Below are 20,088 nucleotides of genomic sequence, written 5' to 3'. Positions count from 1 at the left end.
AGGATTCCTGCGTAGACACTGTGTATAAGATCCCTCTGACCGCAGGCAAGTCACTTCATCTCCTCGCACCTCAGACAGCAGAATTAGGTTGTAAATCATTATATCTGGTTTCCTAGACTGACAGTAAGTAATTATTAAAATTATAATACTGATCAGAGACAAGACAAAACTAAATCTTGTATTTACATAACCTTATCCCGTAAGCCTATGTTTTTCATGATAAACAGGACAAGTAATAAAGCTGAGCTTTAGCATTCTGTACGGAGACATTAAAGACAGTGTATGACTGCTCGGGTTATACCGTAATAGAATTACCATTTAGTCTAAGTAATAAAAAACCATTCAATGCTAATAAGCCACATAGTGCGCTGACAATACCAGAAAATCCTCTAAGTCTGACAGTGCACAGCAAACAACTAAAACAAAAAATGGTAACATAAGAAGACAAACTCTGGAACAAATAATTCAGTATTCGATGATCACTCAAGATAAAACAACAATGCCGGAAGTCAATAGAAGAATAGCTATGGGCAAATCACAATTAAGTCACTGGACAAGGTCTTCAAATCAAGGAACATTTTACTGGCAATGAAGACAAGGTCTGTACATAGCTTGGTCGGTTGTGTAGTAACACATAGATACGAAACCAGGATGATAAAGAAACAAGACAGAAGAAGAATCAACACCTTTAACCCCTTAGTGATGGAGCCAAATTTTTGAAATCTGACCAGTGTCACTTTATGTTGTAATAACTCTGCAACGCTTCAACAAATCCCAGTGATTTTGAGATTGTTTTTTTGTGACACCTTATACTTTCTGATAATGGTAAATTTAGGTCAATATGTTTAGTGTTTATTTATAAAAAATATCAAAAATTTGAAAAAAAATGTAAAAAAATTAGCAATTTTCAATCTTTGAATGATTATCCCTTTAACCCCTTAAGCCCCGAGGGTGGTTTGCACGTTAATGACCGGGCCAATTTTTACAATTCTGACCACTGTCCCTTTATGAGGTTATAACTCTGGAACGCTTCAACGGATCTTGGCGATTCTGACATTGTTTTCTCGTGACATATTGTACTTCATTTTAGTAGTAACATTTATTCGATATAACTTGCGTTTATTTGTGAAAAAAACGGAAATTTGGCGAAAATTTAGAAAGTTTCGCAATTTTCCAACTTTAAATTTTTATGCCCTTAAATCACAGAGATATCTCACGCAAAATACTTAATAAGTAACATTTCCCACATGTCTACTTTACATCAGCACAATTTTGGAACCAAAATTTTTTTTTGTTAGGGAGTTATAAGGGTTAAAAGTTGACCAGCAATTTCTCATTTTTACAACACCATTTTTTTTTAGGGACCACATCTCATTTGATGTCATTTTGAGGGGTCTATATGATAGAAAATACCCAAGTGTGAGACCATTCTAAAAACTGCACCCCTCAAGGTGCTCAAAACCACATTCAAGAAGTTTATTAACCCTTCAGGGGTTTCACAGGAATTTTTGGAATGTTTAAATAAGAATGAATATTTAACTTTTTTTCACACAAAATTTATTTCAGCTCCAATTTGTTTTATTTTACCAAGGGTAACAGGATAAAATGGATGCCAAACATTGTTGTACAATCTGTACTGAGTACGCTGATAGCCCATATGTGGGAGTAAACCACTGTTTGGGCGCATGGCAGAGCTCGGAAGGGAAGGAGCGCCATTTGACTTTTAAATGCAAAATTGACAGGAATTGAGATGGGACACCATGTTGCGTTTGGAGAGCCACTGATGTGCCTAAACATTGAAACCCCCCCACAAGTGACACCATTTTGGAAAGTAGACACCCTAAGGAACTTATCTAGATGTGTGGTGACCACTTTGACCCACCAATTGCTTCACAGAAGTTTATAATGCAGAGCCGTAAAAATAAAAAATCATATTTTTTCACAAAAATTATCTTTTCGCCCCCAATTTTTTATTTTCCCAAGAGTAAGAGAAGAAATTGGACCTCAAAAATTGTTGGCCAATTTGTCCTGAGTACGCTGATACCCCATATATGGGTGTAAACCATTGTTTGGGCGTATGGCAGAGCTCGGAAGGGAAGGAGCGCCATTTGACTTTTCAATGCAAAATTGACTGGAATTGAGATGGGACGCCATGTTGCGTTTGGAGAGCCCCTGATGTGCCTAAACATTGGAACCCCTCACAAGTGACACCATTTTGAAAAGTAGACCCCTTAAGGAACTTATCTAGATGTGTGGTGAGCACTTTGACCCAACAAGTGCTTCACAGAAGTTTATAATGCAGAGCCGTAAAAATAAAAAATCTTATTTTTTCACAAAAATGATCTTTTCGCCCCCAATTTTTTATTTTCCCAAGGGTAAGAGAAGAAATTAGACCACAAAAGTTGTTGTGCAATTTGTCCTGAGTGCGACGATACCCCATATGTGGGGGTAAACCACTTTTTGGGTGCATAGCAGAGCTCGGAAGGGAAGGAGCGCCATTTGACTTTTCAATGCAAAATTGACTGGAATTAAGTTGGGACGCCATGTTGGTTTGGAGAGCCCCTGATGTGCCTAAACATTAAAACCCCCCACAAGTGACACCATTTTGGAAACTAGACCCCATAAGGAACTTATCTAGATGTGTTTTGAGAGCTTTGAACCCCCAAATGTTTCACTACAGTTTATAACGCAGAGCCGTTAAAATAATTTTTTTTTTTTTTTCGCAAAAATTATTTTTTAGCCCCCAGTTTTGTATTTTCACAAGGGTAACATAATAAATTGGACCCCAAAAGTTGTTGTCCAATTTGTCCTGAGTACGCTGATACCCCATATGTGGGGGGGAACCACTGTTTGGGCGCATGGCAGAGCTCGGAAGGGAAGGAGCGCCATTTGGAATGCAGACTTAGATGGATTGGTCTGCAGGAGTCACGTTGCATTTGCAGAGCCCCTGATGTACCCAAACAGTACAAACCCCCCACAAGTGATCCCATATTAGAAACTAGACCTCCCAAGGAACTTATCTAGATGTGTTGTGAGAACTTTGAACCCCTAAGTGTTTCACTACAGTTTATAACGCAGAGCCGTGAAAATAAAAATTCTTTTTTTTTTTCACAAAAATGATTTTTTAGCCCCCAGCTTTGTATTTTTACAAGTGTAACAGAATAAATTGGACCCCAAAAGTTGTTGTTCAATTTGTCCTGAGTACGCTGATACCCCGTATGTGGGGGGGAACCACTGTTTGGGCGCATGGCAGAGCTCGGAAGGGAAGGAGCGCCATTTGGAATGCAGACTTAGATGGATTGGTCTGCAGGCGTCACGTTGCATTTGCAGAGCCCCTGATGTACCCAAACAGTAGAAACCACCCACAAGTGACCCCATATTGAAACTAGACCTCCCATGGAACTTATCTAGATGTGTTGTGAAAACTTTGAACCCCCAAGTGTTTCACTACAGTTTACAACGCAGAGCCGTGAAAATAAAAAATCCTTTTTTTTCCCACAAAAATGATTTTTAGCCCCCCAAATTTTTATTTTCCCAAGGATAACAAGAGAACTTGGACCCAAAAAGTTGTTGTCCAATTTGTCTCGAGTACGATGATACCCCATATGTTGGGGTAAACCCCTGTTTGGGCGCACGGGAGAGCTCGGAAGTGAAGGAGCACTGTTTTACTTTTTCAATGCAGAATTGGCTGGAATTGAGATCGGACGCCATGTCGCGTTTGGAGAGCCCCTGATGTGTCTAAACAGTGGAAACCCCCAATTATAACTGAAACCCTAATCCAAACGCACCCCTAACCCTAATCCCAACTGTAACCCTAACCACACACCTAACCCTGACACACCCCTAATTCTAATCCCAACCCTAATCCCAACCGTAAATGTAATACAAACCCTAACCCTAACCCTAGCCCTAACCCTAGCCCTAACCCTAACCCTAATGGGAAAATGGAAATAAATACATTTTTTTAAATTTTATTATTTTTCCCTAAGGCTAGGTTCACATTGCATTAGGGAAATCCGTTTAGCACTAGCGGATTGCGCTAACGCAATGTCTTTTTAGGTGTCGTGTTTAGTGGTCGCGTTAACGTCCCCGCTCTGGAAGATCGGGGATCGGACCTCGGGCGCGCCGCGGACGCTGCAAGCAGCGTCTGAGGCGCGCCACAAAAGAACGGCACCTTGCTAGCGCGAGCCGAAAATGGCACGCTCTAGCGATGCGCTACACCCGAAAATCACATTGCTGTCAATGGTTGTGCTAACGGACCCGTTGCACGGCGTTAATTGTGACATTTTCGCCGTGCAACGCTGTCCGTTAGCGTTAACCCATTAACGCAATGTGAACCTAGCCTAACTAAGGGGGTGATGAAGGGGGGTTTGATTTACTTTTATAGCGAGTTTTTTATATCGGATTTTTATGATTGGCAGCCGTCACACACTAAAAGACGCTTTTTATAGCAAAAAAGTTTTTGCGTCTCCACATTTTGAGACCTATAATTTTTCCATATTTTGGTCCACAGAGTCATGTGAGGTCTTGTTTTTTGCGGGACGAGTTGACGTTTTTATCGGTTACATTTTCGGACATGTGACAGTTTTTGATCGCTTTTTATTCCGATTTTTTGTGAGCCAGAACGACCAAAAACCAGCTATTCATGAATTTCTTTTGGGGGAGGCGTTTATACCGTTCCGCGTTTGGTAAAATTGATGAAGCAGTTTTATTCTTCGGGTCAGTACGATTACAGCGATACCTCATTTATATCATTTTTTTTATGTTTTGGCGCTTTTATACGATAAAAGCTATTTTATAGAAAAAATAATTATTTTGGCATCGCTTTATTCTCAGGACTATAACTTTTTTATTTTTTTGGTTATGATGCTATATGGCGGCTCGTTTTTTGCGGGACAAGATGACGTTTTCAGAGGTACCATGGTTATTTATATCCGTCTTTTTGATCGCGTGTTATTCCACTTTTTGTTCAGCGTTATGATAATAAAGCGTTGTTTTTTGGCTCGTTTTTTTTTTTTTTTTCTTACGGTGTTCACTGAAGGGGTTAACTAGTGGGCCAGTTTTATAGGTCGGGTCGTTACGGACGCGGCGATACTAAATATGTGTACTTTTATTGTTTTTTTTTGTTTTTTTTTATGTAAAGAAATGTATTTATGGGAATAATATTTTTTTTTTTCTGCTTTATTTAGGAATTTTTTTTTTATTTTTTTTTACAAGTGTGGAAATTTTTTTTTTACTTTTTCACTTTGTCCCAGGGGGGGACATCACAGATCACCGATCTGACAGTGTGCACAGCACTCTGTTAGATCGGTGATCTGACATACAGCCGGGCAGGATTAGAGCTGCAGCTGCAGCCTGATCCTGACCCGGAAGTGCTCCCTGCAGGACCCGGATGCAGCCCGGCGGCCATTTTGGATCCGGGGACTGCAGGGAGAAGACGCTCGGTACACGGTGAGCACATCACCGTGTACCGATCGTCTCAGGGAAGCCCGCAGGGAGCCCCCTCCCTGCGCGATGCTTCCCTGCACCGCCGGCACACCGCGATCATCTTTGATCGCGGTGTGCCGGGGGTTAATGTGCCGGGAGCGGTCCGTGACCGCTCCTGGCACATAGTGCCGGATGTCAGCTGCGATAGGCAGCTGACACCCGGCCGCGATCGGCCGCGCTCCCCCCGTGAGCGCGGCCGATCGCATATGACGTACTATCCCGTCCATGGGAATTAAGTCCCAGGTCACCTGGACGGGATAGTACGTCATATGGGATTAAGGGGTTAATCCAGATGGCCATACCACAGCAAACCATTAATAAATAACATTTCCCACATGTCGGCTTTACATCAGCACCATTTGTAAAATGTTATTTTATTTTGTTAGCATTTTAGGAGGATTAAAAATGTAGCAGCAATTTTTCATTTTTTCAAGGAAATTTACTAAATTTATTTTTTTAGGGACTTATCCATGTTTTAAGTGACTTTAGGGGTCTCATATATTGGGAAACCCCCAAACATGATACCATTTTAAAAACAGCACCCCCAAACACATTGAAAACTGCAGTCAGGTAGTTTATTAACTCTTCAGGTGCTTTACAGGAATTAATGCAAAGTGGCATGATAGGAATGAAAATGTGCATTGTTACCACCTAAATGTCTATAACTTCTGAACAGATTACTACAGCCATCAGACTCTAAGGCCGCTATTTGGTCATGAATTGCCATGGCAAACATCAGGACCGCAAAATCAAGATTTGAGGGCACCAATTTGGTTAAATAGGAAGCCCCCACACTCTGTTAACCATTTATAATGATGTAATCACTATTGACAGTAGCATCTATGGGGTTAAACAGAGTTGGATGGTGCAAACACTGATCGTGGCTGATGCAGCAAGTTGTCAGCTATAGTGGACAGCCGACAGCTGCTAGATTGTCACCTGTATGGGGAAGCTATTCTCTTATATCTCAGGTCAGTTAAAAGACGTATTGGCTGTCATTAAGGGGTTAAAGGGACACTGTCACCTGAATTTGGAGGGAACAATTTTCAGCCATGGAGGCGGGGTTTTTGGGTGTTTGATTCACCCTTTCCTTACCCGCTGGCTGCATGCTGGCTGCAATATTGGATTGAAGTTCATTCTCTGTCCTCCGTAGTACATGCCTGCACAAGGCAATCTTGCCTTGCGCAGGCGTGTACTATGGAGGACAGAGAATGAACTTCAATCCAATATTGCAGCCAGTGGTTAAGGAAAGGGTGAATCAAACACCCAAAAACCTTGCCTCCATGGCTGAAGATTGTCCCCTCCAAATTCAGGTGACAGTGTCCCTTTAAAATGTGGTGCTGGAGAAGGAGGTTATCAATACCATGGATGGCAAGAAGGACAAACAATTTAACCCCTTTACCCCCAAGGGTGGTTTGCACGCAGGGCCGGCGTTAGGGGCAGGCAGACCAGGCAGCTGCCTGGGGCCCCCACTCCCCCAGCGGCCCCCAGCTAGCGGCAAGTCACGCAGCCGCTATGGGGCCCTTGTGAGGCAGCGCCAACTCCCCCGCCGCATTGAACTATACCGGCGTCTGCCGGTACAGTTCAAAGCAATGATGGAGGAGAGAGCGTCACCTGACGCTCCCTCTCCCATCATTCCCCACTCTGCCTCTGACACAGCGAGTGCGCGCGCACTCACTGTGACCCAGGCAGAGCGGCGGCGGCCGCCGACACAGGAGCAGGGAGCAGCTCGGGCTTGGGGAGAGGTAAGGAGCTTGTGATTTTTTTGTTTTTTCTTTACTGGACTATGCGGCCTTTCTCGGGAGGAGAGAGGCGGGGAGGGAAGGGGGGATGTGAGCTGTGCTGTATATTCCTGTGTGCTCTGCTGTATACTACTGTGGGCTCTGCTGTATACTACTGTGGGCAGTGCTGTACACTACTGTGGGCAGTGCTGTATACTACTGTGGACTCTGCTGTATACTACTGTGTGCTCTGCTGTATACTACTGTGGGCAGTGCTGTATACTACTGTGGGCTCTGCTGTATACTACTGTGGGGGGCTGCATTATATTCTTTAGGGAGGTTACATTATACTGTGGGGGGCTGCATTATACTCTGTGGGGTGGCTGCTTATACTCTGTGGGGTGGTGGCTGCATTATACTATATGTGGGCTGCATTATACTGTATCAAGGACTATGGGGAATACGTTATACTATATGAAGAACTATAGGGTGCATTATACTATGGGAAGTGAATTGTACTACATGGATGACTATGGCGGTGCATTATACTTTATGGAGCACTGTGAGGAGTGTATTATGCTATATGGAGGACTCAGGATTATATTTTAATATATGGAGGACTATGAGGAGTGTATTATACTATATGGAGGACTATGGGAAGTGTACTGTATAATACTATATGGAGGATTATGAGGAGTGTATTATACATTTTACAATATGGAGGACTGTGGTGCACATTATAATATATGGAGGAGTATGGGGTGTATTTTACCAAACAAGCAAAATGCAGCGTATTCATTGGGTGATTGGATTGCTTATGCCGGAATAAAAATCCTTGTTCTCAGCAGCACATCGCCGGTGTAAACAGTAGATGTACTGCTGATAACATGATACTGTATGGTGATCTGTTAGTGATCTATTAGTGATGGTTCTGTCCCCATCATTCTTTCTCAGACGGTGGAAAGAGGCTGGGAAACAAGCGTCCAATGACTTCAGTATTGTCGATCACACTCGTTTAGCGGCCTGAGATCAGTGCATGTAAGTACAACCGAAATGCTTCTGTGTGATGTTCAATATGTTAGCATTTGGGGCCCCATTTTACACTTTGCCTAGGGCCCCACTTTGCCTAAAACCGGCCCTGTTTGCACGTTAATGACCGGGCCAATTTTTACAATTCTGACCACTGTCCCTTTATGAGGTTATAACTCTGGAACGCTTCAACGGATCCCGGTGATTCTGACACTATTTTCTCGTGACATATTGCACTTCATGATAGTGGTAAAATTTCTTTGATATTACCTGCGTTTATTTGTGAAAAAAAATTTGGCAAAAATTTTGAAAATTTTGCAATTTTCCAATTTTTATGCAATTAAATCACAGAGATATGTCACACAAAATACTTAATAAGTAACATTTCCCACATGTCTACTTTACATCAGCACAATTTTGGAAACAATTTTTTTTTGTTAGGGAGTTATAAAAGTTAAAAGTTGACCAGCAATTTCTCATTTTTACAACACCATTTTTTTTAGGGACCGCATCTCATTTGAAGTCATTTTTAGGGGTCTATATGATAGAAAATAACCAAGTGTGACACCATTCTGAAAACTGCACCCCTCAAGGTGCTCAAAACCACATTCAAGAATGCTCAAAACCACATTCAAGAAGTTCATTAACCCTTCAGGCGTTTCACAGGAATTTTTGGAATGTTTAAATAAAAATGATTACTTTTTCAACGCAGAATTGGCTGGAATTGAGATCGGACGCCATGTCGCGTTTGGAGAGCCCCTGATGTACCTAAACAATGGAAACCCCCCAATTATAACTGAAACCCTAATCCAAAAACACCCTTAACCCTAATCTCAAAGGTAACCCTAACCTTACCCCTAACCCTGACACACCCCTAACCCTAATCCCAACCCTATTCCCAACCGTAAATGTAATCCAAAACCTAACCCTAACTTTAGCCCTAACCCTAACCCTAACTTTAGCCCCAACCCTAACCCTAACTTTAGCCCTAACCCTAGCTGTAGCCCTAACCCTAGCCCCAACCTTAACCCTAGCCCTAACCCTAGCCCTAACCCTAGCCCTAACCCTAGCCTTAACCCTAACCCTAACCCTAGCCCTAACCCTAACCCTAGCCTTAGCCCTAACCCTAGCCGTAACACTAGCTCTAACCCTAATGGGAAAATGGAAATAAATACATTTTTTTATTTTTTTTATTTTTCCCTAACTAATGGGGTGATGAAGGGGTTTGATTTACTTTTATTGTGGGTTTTTTAATCAGATTTTTATGACTGGCAACCGTCACACACTAAAAGACGCTTTTTATTGCAAAAAATATTTTTTGCGTTACCACATTTTGAGAGCTATATTTTTTCCATATTTTGGTCCACAGAGTCACGTGAGGTCTTGTTTTTTTGTGGGACGAGTTGACGTTTTTATTGGTAACATTTTCGGGCACGTGACATTTTTTGATCGCTTTTTATTCTGATTTTTGTGAGGCAGAATGACCAAAAGCCAGCTATTCATGAATTTCTTTTGGGGAGGGGGGTGTTTATACCGTTCCGCATTTGGCAAAATGGATAAAGCAGTTTTATTCTTCGGGTCAGTACGATTACAGTGATGCCTCATTTATATCATTTTTTTGCGCTTTTATACGATAAAAACTATTTTATAGAAAAAATAATTATTTTTGCATCACTTTATTCTGAGGACTATAACTTTTTTATTTTTTCGCTGATGACACTGTATAGCAGCTCATTTTTTGCGGGACAATATGACGTATTCAGCAGTACCATGGTTATTTATATCCGTCTTTTTGATCGCGTGTTATTCCACTTTTTGTTTGGCGGTATGATAATAAAGCGTTGTATTTTGCCTTGTTTTTTTATGGTGTTCACTGAAGGGGTTAACTAATGGGACAGTTTTATAGGATGGGTCGTTACGGACGCGGCAATACTAAATATGTGTACTTTTATTGTTTATTTATTTATTTATTTAGATAAAGGAATGTATTTATTGGAACAATATATATATTTTTTGTTATTTATTTAGGATTTTTTTTTTCACACATGTGAAAAATTTTTTTTTAAATTTTATTTTGCCCCGGGGGGGGGGGGGGGGGGGGGGAATAGGCATCACATTTTATTGACAGATCGCTGATCTGACACTTTGCTGTGCACTGTGTCAGATCAGCAATCACACAGGCACAGCTAGGAAGCGCTTACCATTGCTTGCTCTGAGCAGGTGCTGGTAAGCCACCTCCCTGCAGGACCCGGATGCAGCCCCGCGGCCATTTTGGATCCGGGACTGCAGGGAGGAGTTAAAAGACCCTCACAGCAATGCGAATCACATCGCGTTGCTTTGAGGGTCTCAGGGAACCACGCAGGGAGCACCCTCCCTGCGCGATGCTTCCCTATACCGCCGGAACACTGCGATCATGTTTGATCACAATGTGCCGGGGCAGTCCGTGACCGCTCCTGGCGCATAGTGCCCAATGTCAACTGCGATAGTCAGCTGACATTCGGCCACGATCGGCCGCGCTCCCCCGTGAGCGCAGCTGATCGCTCTGGACGTACTATTCCATCCTTGGGAAGTAGGACCCACCCCACATGGACGGAATAGTATGTCTAATGGCAGAAAGGGGTTAATTTTTTAACAAATCAAGCCCGACATGTCACTGATAGAAAGGATCACCAAGTTATAACTTGCCTATTTTGGACACAACTTCCTAAAAGAGCAATCACTGGAGAAGGTCATCATGGTAGGAAGAATAGAAGGAACAAAGCATAAAGGAAGACCAACAACCTGATGGCTTGATATCATCAATATAATGGCATAGGTGACCCTGGAGGTCCTATCTAGGCTTGCACAATAACAATCTTCCAAATCGATATTATGATCGAGACGAAGGCCGTTAAAAACAAAATAAAACTGAGCCTAGCCTCTGTCCTTGCAAAATTTGTACACAGCTACATCTAGATGCAGTAAAAGGTTTCTTTAAATCACTGTATGCATAGGTCATATCATCAGTAAGATATACTAGGATATATGTCAATCCCTAACTCTAGAGATAGGAGAATCAATTTGTAAGACTCTGGTCTATCTGCCAGGTTAGTAATCTGTGGCCACTGGAAGGGAAATCTGAAATATCATTACCTCCTGGCATTGCCACGTCCTCTTTTGATTTACCGAGATGGTGCAATGTAATCATTGCGGTACGATGCGCGCACAACGTTGTGCCGGCCAGATCAATCAAAAAGAGGAGTGTCAGGAGGTAAGGAGATTCGCACATCTTATGTCCATCGGGCATCGATTACTGACCTGGTGGATAGATTATAGAGTCCTGTAAATTGATTCTCCCATCTCCTGTTAGTTCAAAATTCCTCTACAATTAGCGTTGTTTTCGGCTGGACCTTTGCACCCGTCACTATTTCAGAACCTGGACACCTGATATTAATAATGCACGTGGCCCCGCACATGACAGTGAAAGGTGTTGGAAGAACCTAAGACCATCGAGTAGGCTAGAGGAGCTGCGGCAATAAAAGGACAAGTGAGAACCTAATACACGTGAGTATAATATATTTTATCATGTATTAACCCTTATACTTTTATCTATTTACAAAACTTTGGAGTCAGGAGAGACCAGTGAGCATGATAAAATCTTTTCACACCAATCAGAGAACTTTCAAGTTGAATGAATGTTATTGAGACAAAATCAAATCTGTATGAAAATTGTTTTTAGAGATTTGATCATCACGAATTGCAATCTACTTTCCCTGTTTTTAACACACACAGGTCAATTTCATAGCAACTTAACTGAACTGTTATTCAGGAGACATTTTTGGGAACATAGAAGGAAATCCAAGTATCCAAAGGGAGCCCATGCAAACACTGAAAACATAAAATCAGCATGCAAATGCTACAATTGGATTGGAATCCAAGACCCCAGCAGTGGGTCAGCAATGCAAACCAGTGAGCTGCCGTGCAAATGACATATACTAATGAAAATGTGCTGACATTTGATGAATTGTTACTACAAAGTGACTTTATTTGACTATTAGCCATTGGAGTTAGTAAATATATGACTTTTTATGTGAATGAATGGAATATGTTGTTAATAATAATAAGGATTATTATTATCTTTTTTAAAGTAGCTTCAGTTTTAAAAGTGGAAATGGTAGTGGTAAAAAAATCCTTAAAATGTAAAAGAGTTTTTGTCGCTTAACATTGATGACATTTCCTAGGAACCACAGCTGTTCTGTAGATCTATATTAAAAAACCCTACAATGTATAAATTCCTATATTGGGCTAAAAAGCATCTGCTTACACACTAAAAGTGATATTTTGGGGAATAACAATTTTCTTAAATATGTGATAGCTTTCCTATGTGATACATGGAAAAATTTTGACTCACGGTGTCCCTTAAAGAGGTTTTCCCACAGAATAGGTGATAAATGTATTACGACTGTGGCCCAAAGTGCTGAGACCCCCCACAAGCCCAACAAGAGTTCCAAAGTTTCACCTCAGTGTGTGTCAGCAGATGTAGAAATATGTCATGGTGAGATGACCTACAAGAGATAGGTTGCGTCCCGATTGGGGTATATCTTGTCATGGTGGGATGTCTTTTACATTTTTTTAGCGAAACTATTGTAACTTATTACCCTATGTTATTTCCAAGTACTATTACTATTTATTTATTTAGTTTCTTCAGGGTATTTGCTCATTTTATTTTACTCTTAAGGTACCTTCACACATAACGATATTGTTAACGATATCGTTGCTATTTGTGACGTACCAACAATATCGTTAATGAAATCGTTATGTGTGACAGCGACCAACGATCAAGCCCCTGCTGGGAGATCGTTGGTCGCTGAATAAAGTCCAGAACTTTATTTTGTCGCTGGACTCCTGCTGACATCGCTGGATCGGCGTGTGTGACACCGATCCAGCGATGTCTTCACTGGTAACCAGGGTAAACATCGGGTAACTAAGCGCAGGGCCGCGCTTAGTAACCCGATGTTTACCCTGGTTACCATGCTAAAAGTAAAAAAAAAACAAACACTAGATACTTACCTACATCCGTCTGTCCTCCAGCGCTGTGCTCTGCACTCCTCCTGCACTGGCTGTGAGCCGTCACCGCTCTGCTTTCCGGCTCACAGCCAGTACAGGAGGAGCGCAGAGAAGCAGAGCGCAGCGCTGGAGGACAGACGGCTGTAGGTAAGTATCTAGTGTTTGGTTTTTTTTTACTTTTAGCATGGTAACCAGGGTAAACATCGGGTTACTAAGCGCGGCCCTGCGCTTAGTTACCCGATGTTTACCCTGGTTACCGGCATCGTTGGTCGCTGGAGAGCGGTCTGTGTGACAGCTCTCCAGCGACCAAACAGCGACGCTGCAGCGATCCGGATCGTTGTCGGTATCGCTGCAGCGTCGCTTAATGTGAAGGGGCCTTTAGGTTCTTGTTTGTTAAATGGCCACAGTGTGAATGCACACCTATGCATTGCACTTATACCAACTTATACTCTGGATCAATTTGGGGGGTTTTGGTTTACAAATTTCTTTTAGAAAAATTGTCTGGTTTAATAAAAATAGATTTTTTTTAAATTGATTGATTCTTTGTAATCTCCATCCGGCACAAAAAGGCAGCTCCCTTCTATGAACAATGGGAGCTGGCACCCCAGAGAGAGCCACCATGAGTTTTTGAGAGGCTCTCACAGGGGGTAAAATGCCATAGAATAGGTGGCAAAAAATGAATGTACAGTGGGGCAAAAAAGTATTTAGTCAGTCAGCAATAGTGCAAGTTCCACCACTTAAAAAGATGAGAGGCGTCTGTAATTTACATCATAGGTAGACCTCAACTATTGGAGGCAAACTGAGAAAAAAAAATCCAGAAAATCACATTGTCTGATTTTTTAACATTTTATTTGCATATTATGGTGGAAAATAAGTATTTGGTCAGAAACAAACAATCAAGATTTCTGGCTCTCACAGACCTGTAACTTCTTCTTTAAGAGTCTCCTCTTTCCTCCACTCATTACCTGTAGTAATGGCACCTGTTTAAACTTGTTATCAGTATAAAAAGACACCTGTGCACACCCTCAAACAGTCTGACTCCAAACTCCACTATGGTGAAGACCAAAGAGCTGTCAAAGGACACCAGAAACAAAATTGTAGCCCTGCACCAGGCTGGAAAAACTGAATCTGCAATAGCCAACCAGCTTGGAGTGAAGAAATCAACAGTGGGAGCAATAATTAGAAAATGGAAGACATACAAGACCACTGATAATCTCCCTCGATCTGGGGCTCCACGCAAAATCCCACCCCGTGGGGTCAGAATGATCACAAGAACGGTGAGCAAAAATCCCAGAACCACGCGGGGAGACCTAGTGAATGAACTGCAGAGAGCTGGGACCAATGTAACAAGGCCTACCATAAGTTACACACTATGCCACCATGGACTCAGATCCTGCAGTGCCAGACGTGTCCAACTGCTTAAGCCAGTACATGTCCGGGCCCGTCTGAAGTTTGCTAGAGAGCATTTGGATGATCCAGAGGAGTTTTGGGAGAATGTCCTATGGTCTGATGAAACCAAACTGGAACTGTTTGGTAGAAACACAACTTGTCGTGTTTGGAGGAAAAAGAATACTGAGTTGCATCCATCAAACACCATACCTACTGTAAAGCATGGTGGTGGAAACATCATGCTTTGGGGCTGTTTCTCTGCAAAGGGGCCAGGACGACTGATCCGGGTACATGAAAGAATGAATGGGGCCATGTATCGTGAGATTTTGAGTGCAAACCTCCTTCCATCAGTAAGGGAATTGAAGATGAAACGTGGCTAGGTCTTTCAACATGACAATGATCCAAAGCACACTGCCAGGGCAACGAAGGAGTGGCTTCGTAAGAAGCATTTCAAGGTCCTGGAGTGGCCTAGCCAGTCTCCAGATCTCAACCCTATAGAAAACCTTTGGAGGGAGTTGAAAGTCCGTGTTGTCACGCGAAAAGCCAAAAACATCACTGCTCTAGAGGAGATCTGCATGGAGGAATGGGCCAACATACCAACAACAGTGTGTGGCAACCTTGTGAAGACTTACAGAAAACGTTTGACCTCTGTCATTGCCAACAAAGGATATATTACAAAGTATTGAGATGAAATTTTGTTTCTGACCAAATACTTATTTTCCACCATAATATGCAAATATAATGTTAAAAAAACAGACAATGTGATTTTCTGGATTTTTTTTTCTCAGTTTGTCTCCCATAGTTGAGGTCTACCTATGATGTAAATTACAGACGCCTCTCATCTTTTTAAGTGGTGGAACTTGCACTATTGCTGACTGACTAAATACTTTTTTGCCCCACTGTATATACTCCCAGGTAACCTGTCAGAAAATTCACACTATGCAATTTGAGGAGTGCTAACGCTAGGTTCACATTGCGTTAGTGCAATCCGTTTAGCGAATACGCTAACGGATTTCGCTAACGCAATATCCAAAAAGGGATTGCGTTTGGCAATCCCGCTAGCGCAGATGCCCGATCTGTGCTAGCAAGGATCGGACCCTGAACACTGCAAGCAGCGTTCGAGGTCCATCCGAAGCTAATGGCACATCGCAGACGCATGCCAAAAATGGAATACGTTTGCGATGCGTTAGGGATCCGTTAGCACAGTACAGTCAATGGGTGCACTAACGGACTCGTTACATAGTGTTAATTGTGACAATTGCGCCATGTAACGGAGTCCGTTAGCGGACCCCCACTAACGCAATGTGAACCTAGCCTAAGGAAATCACAATCTTGACAAGAAAAGTATATGTCAATGTTTTTCTTCGGATCATCTGAAAGACACGATTATTTTATAGTTCTCGAAGATGCCAAATACCTGAGTTAAAACTTTGCCTTTTTCTGACAATCGTGCTCTCTGAGCTATGGATATATTTTAAGGCATATTCATTTCTGGCCTGGAATACCTATAGGCATGGTAGTCTTGAGCTTATTGGTGTCCCTGGGGAAAAAATTATTTACATAAATACACAGAACCGTTTGTATTTATATGTAAATGACGTGTGGTTCCATGTTAATTAGACACTTGCACTGCTGTGGGAGTGGGAGGACTGGAGGGTCATGGTAGATAGCTCCAGATTACTGTGTATTTAGAAGATATCATTGCACCTCCTTCCTATTATCCTGGACTATAAGCCTTGATTTTATGTGACCTCTCCAAATCCCATAGGTACGCCACCCATTAGGATACAACTGCATTTCCATTTACAAATCAGATTATCCCAGAGAGACAATTTTAACCCCTTAAGCCCCGAGGGTGGTTTGCACGTTAATGACCGGGCCAATTTTTACAATTCTGACCACTGTCCCTTTATGAGGTTATAACTCTGGAACGCTTCAACGGATCTTGGCGATTCTGACATTGTTTTCTCGTGACATATTGTACTTCATTTTAGTAGTAACATTTATTCGATATAACTTGCGTTTATTTGTGAAAAAAACGGAAATTTGGCGAAAATTTTGAAAATTTCGCAATTTTCCAACTTTAAATTTTTATGCCCTTAAATCACAGAGATATGTCACGCAAAATACTTAATAAGTAACATTTCCCACATGTCTCCTTTACATCAGCACAATTTTGGAACCAAAATTTTTTTTTGTTAGGGAGTTATAAGGGTTCAAAGTTGACCAGCAATTTCTCATTTTTACAACACCATTTTTTTTTAGGGACCACATCTCATTTGATGTCATTTTGAGGGGTCTATATGATAGAAAATACCCAAGTGTGACACCATTCTAAAAACTGCACCCCTCAAGGTGCTCAAAACCACATTCAAGAAGTTTATTAACCCTTCAGGGGTTTCACAGGAATTTTTGGAATGTTTAAATAAAAATGAATATTTAACTTTTTTTCACACAAAATTTATTTCAGCTCCAATTTGTTTTATTTTACCAAGGGTAACAGGATAAAATGGATGCCAAACATTGTTGTACAATCTGTACTGAGTACGCTGATACCCCATATGTGGGGGTAAACCACTGTTTGGGCGCATGGCAGAGCTCGGAAGGGAAGGAGCGCCATTTGACTTTTAAATGCAAAATTGACAGGAATTGAGATGGGACACCATGTTGCGTTTGGAGAGCCACTGATGTGCCTAAACATTGAAACCCCCCACAAGTGACACCATTTTGGAAAGTAGACACCCTAAGGAACTTATCTAGATGTGTGGTGACCACTTTGACCCACCAATTGCTTCACAGAAGTTTATAATGCAGAGCCGTAAAAATAAAAAATCATATTTTTTCACAAAAATGATCTTTTCGCCCCCAATTTTTTATTTTCCCAAGAGTAAGAGAAGAAATTGAACCTCAAAAATTGTTGGCCAATTTGTCCTGAGTACGCTGATACCCCGTATATGGGTGTAAACCATTGTTTGGGCGTATGGCAGAGCTCGGAAGGGAAGGAGCGCCATTTTACTTTTCAATGCAAAATTGACTGGAATTGAGATGGGATGCCATGTTGCGTTTGGAGAGCCCCTGATGTGCCTAAACATTGAAATCCCCACAAGTGACACCATTTTGGAAAGTAGACCCCTTAAGGAACTTATCTAGAGGTGTGGTGAGCACTTTGACCCAACAAGTGCTTCACAGAAGTTTATAATGCAGAGCCGTAAAAATAAAAAATCATATTTTTTCACAAAAATAATCTTTTCGCCACCAATTTTTTATTTTCCCAAGGGTAAGAGAAGAAATTAGACCACAAAAGTTGTTGTGCAATTTGTCCTGAGTGCGACGATACCCCATATGTGGGGGTAAACCACTGTTTGGGCGCATGGCAGAGCTCGGAAGGAAAGGAGCGCCATTTGACTTTTCAATGCAAAATTGACTGGAATTGAGATGGGACGCCATGTTGCGTTTGGAGAGCCCCTGATGTGCCTAAACATTGGAACCCCTCACAAGTGACACCATTTTGAAAAGTAGACCCCTTAAGGAACTTATCTAGATGTGTGGTGAGCACTTTGACCCAACAAGTGCTTCACAGAAGTTTATAATGCAGAGCCGTAAAAATAAAAAATCTTATTTTTTCACAAAAATGATCTTTTCGCCCCCAATTTTTTATTTTCCCAAGGGTAAGAGAAGAAATTAGACCACAAAAGTTGTTGTGCAATTTGTCCTGAGTGCGACGATACCCCATATGTGGGGGTAAACCACTTTTTGGGTGCATAGCAGAGCTCGGAAGGGAAGGAGCGCCATTTGACTTTTCAATGCAAAATTGACTGGAATTAAGATGGGACGCCATGTTGGTTTGGAGAGCCCCTGATGTGCCTAAACATTAAAAACCCCCACAAGTGACACCATTTTGGAAACTAGACCCTCTAAGGAACTTATCTAGATGTGTTTTGAGAGCTTTGAACCCCCAAGTGTTTCACTACAGTTTATAACGCAGAGCCGTTAAAATAAATTTATTTTTTTTTCGCAAAAATTTTTTAGCCCCCAGTTTTGTATTTTCACAAGGGTAACATAATAAATTGGACCCCAAAAGTTGTTGTCCAATTTGTCCTGAGTACGCTGATACCCCATATGTGGGGGGGAACCACTGTTTGGGCGCATGGCAGAGCTCGGAAGGGAAGGAGCGCCATTTGGAATGCAGACTTAGATGGATTGGTCTGCAGGAGTCACGTTGCATTTGCAGAGCCCCTGATGTACCCAAACAGTACAAACCCCCCACAAGTGACCCCATATTAGAAACTAGACCTCCCATGGAACTTATCTAGATGTGTTGTGAGAACTTTGAACCCCTAAGTGTTTCACTACAGTTTATAACGCAGACCCGTGAAAATAAAAATTCTTTTTTTTTTCACAAAAATGATTTTTTAGCCCCCAGCTTTGTATTTTTACAAGGGTAACAGAATAAATTGGACCCCAAAAGTTGTTGTTCAATTTGTCCTGAGTACGCTGATACCCCATATGTGGGGGGGAACCACTGTTTGGGCTCATGGCAGAGCTCGGAAGGGAAGGAGCGCCATTTGGAATGCAGACTTAGATGGATTGGTCTGCAGGCGTCACGTTGCATTTGCAGAGCCCCTGATGTACCCAAACAGTAGAAACCACCCACAAGTGACCCCATATTGGAAACTAGACCTCCCATGGAACTTATCTAGATGTGTTGTGAAAACTTTGAACCCCCAAGTGTTTCACTACAGTTTACAACGCAGAGCCGTGAAAATAAAAATCCTTTTTTTTCCCACAAAAATGATTTTTAGCCCCCCAAATTTTTATTTTCCCAAGGATAACAAGAGAACTTGGACCCAAAAAGTTGTTGTCCAATTTGTCTCGAGTACGCTGATACCCCATATGTTGGGGTAAACCCCTGTTTGGGCGCACGGGAGAGCTCGGAAGTGAAGGAGCACTGTTTTACTTTTTCAATGCAGAATTGGCTGGAATTGAGATCGGACGCCATGTCGCGTTTGGAGAGCCCCTGATGTGTCTAAACAGTGGAAACCCCCCAATTATAAATGAAACCCTAATCCAAACGCACCACTAACCCTAATCCCAACTGTAACCCTAACCACACACCTAACCCAGACACACCCCTAATTCTAATCCCAACCCTAATCCCAACCGTAAATGTAATCCAAACCCTAACCCTAGCCCCAACCCTAGCCCTAACCCTAACCCTAACCCTAACCCTAACCGGAAAATGGAAATAAATACATTTTTTTTAATTTTATTATTTTTCCCTAAGGCTAGGTTCACATTGCGTTAGGGAAATCCGTTTAGCACTAGCGGATTGCGCTAACACAATGTCTTTTTAGGTGTCGTGTTTAGTGGTCGCGTTAACGTCCCCGCTCTGGAAGATCGGGGATCGGACCTCGGG

General features: G+C 42.0%; 1 protein-coding gene across 2 annotated transcripts in view; it reads right to left on the bottom strand.

Annotated features, from left to right (window-relative positions):
- EPHA6 (EPH receptor A6) overlaps window positions 1-20,088 on the bottom strand; it is a 1,249,313-nt gene that overhangs the window by 648,793 nt on the left and 580,432 nt on the right. The gene's annotated exons all lie outside the window — the stretch shown is intronic.

The sequence above is a fragment of the Ranitomeya imitator genome, chromosome 3, assembly GCF_032444005.1.
Source record: "Ranitomeya imitator isolate aRanImi1 chromosome 3, aRanImi1.pri, whole genome shotgun sequence".
In the NCBI taxonomy this organism is placed as follows: Eukaryota; Metazoa; Chordata; class Amphibia; order Anura; family Dendrobatidae; genus Ranitomeya; species Ranitomeya imitator.
This window is presented reverse-complemented; position numbering and strand designations above follow the sequence as displayed.